Source organism: Canis aureus, chromosome 24 (assembly GCF_053574225.1).
Source record: "Canis aureus isolate CA01 chromosome 24, VMU_Caureus_v.1.0, whole genome shotgun sequence".
Lineage (NCBI taxonomy): Eukaryota > Metazoa > Chordata > Mammalia > Carnivora > Canidae > Canis > Canis aureus.
Genome location: NC_135634.1, coordinates 31,593,399 through 31,595,166, shown reverse-complemented (window position 1 = coordinate 31,595,166; position 1,768 = coordinate 31,593,399). Strand labels below are relative to the sequence as shown.

General features: G+C 43.0%; 1 pseudogene; it reads left to right on the top strand.

Moving 5' to 3' along the window:
- Positions 1 to 296: 296 nt before the first annotated feature.
- Positions 297 to 1,088, top strand: LOC144296509 (large ribosomal subunit protein eL8 pseudogene; annotated as a pseudogene).
- Positions 1,089 to 1,768: the final 680 nt, after the last annotated feature.

Genomic DNA, 1,768 nt, shown 5'->3' with positions numbered 1-1,768 from the left:
AGCAGGGAGCCCAACTTGGGGGGTGGGAGTGGATCCTGGGGCCCCAGATCATGACCTGAGCTGAAGGCAGAAACTTAACTGACGGCCACTCAGGCGCCCCAAGGCATTTTTAAACCAAAGAAAACGCTCTATAAAAGAAAAATCATGAAATCACAACAACAACAAAAAAGGAAATGGCAGGCACACTAGGGTAAAGGGTGAGAATAGTTGCTATGTTTGAGAGTTAGGCAGTGCTCTGACTCAAAGATCATGGAATCTTTTTATTTTTGGCTCTCGCTCTCTTTTAGCCATCCAAGATGCTGAAAGGAAAGAAGGTGAAGGAGAAGGAGGTAGCCCCAGCCCCTGCTGTCATGAAGTAGGCCAAGAGGGTGATCAGTCCTTTGCTTGAGAAAATGCCCAAGAAATTTGACATCGAGCAGGTCATTGAGCTCAAAAAGGACTTCATCCTCCATCAAATGGCCCAGCTACATTGGGCTGCAATGGCACAGGGCTGTTTTGCATAAACATCTAAAAGTATCTTCATGATTAATCAGTTCATTCAGGTCTTGGGCCGCCAAGCAGCTTCTCGAAGGCTGAAGCTGGCCCACAGATACAGACCAGAGACAAAGCAAGAGAAGAAGCAGAGGCTGTTGGCCCCAGGCTGAAAAGAAAGCTGTGGGCAAAGGGGACATCCCCACTAAGAGGTCACCTGTCCTTCAAGTGGCAGTTAATACTATTACCACCTTAATGGAAAACAGGAAGGCTCAACTGGTAGTGACTGCACATGATGTGGATCCCACTGAGCTGGCTGTCCTCCTGCCTGCTCTATGTCATGAGATGGGGGTTCCCTACCACATTATCAAGGGGAAGGCCAGACTGGGGTGTCTGGTCCACAGGAAAACCTGTACCACTGTCATCTTCACATAGGTTAACTCAGAAGACAAAGGAGCTGAAGTGAAGCTGGTGGAAGCTGTCAGAAACAATAACAATGACAGATTCGATGAGACCTGCCATCCCTGGAAGGCAGCATCCTGGATCTAAAGTCCATAGTTGGCATAGTCAAACTGGAAGAGGCAAAATCTAAACAACTGGTCACCAAACTGGGCTAAGTGTTCACTGTTGAGTTTTCTGTAACTAAAAGTAATAAAAAGTTCTCTTTCCCCAAAAAATCTTTTGATTTTTGAAAAAAGATCAGAGTCTTTGAGAGAATCCCATTTTGATCCACCAAAGGTCACTTGGCATGTTATCTACTTAAAAGCAAAGTAAATCAATTGACCTTCCATTGATCGTAGTAGTCATAAGGAGTACCCAAGCTGTGTGGCCCAGAGCCTTTTAAGGCTTGAAATAGGAGCCGGGAGCAAAAGAAAACGAAAAATATCCTGAAGCTGATCTAATGCACTTTGTTTTGAGAATTAGCTTAAGGCCCCCTGTGTCTTTTTAGTAATACATTTGCAGAATAACTTGGTTGTCCACACAACCATGAAATGATTTTAAAATTTGTAGCTGTGATTTTAAGTAGGAAGAGGAATTGCTTTCTTGTTTATTGGGCAAAGTAACTGGCATTGAGGCGACTAGAATGTTTAAGTGACTTAATGAGACGATTGCTAATATTTCAGGTTTCCATTGGAAGCTTGCAATTGTTCCTATTGGCTTAAAGAGGGAAATTGTCTGGTGTGGAACACAGCATAAATAATATTATTCTACAAGGAAACATTGCTTTTTAAATCTATGGCTAGGCTTTTTACAAATCACTTAGAGAATTATGTATCTATTGTGGGAAAGATACTTT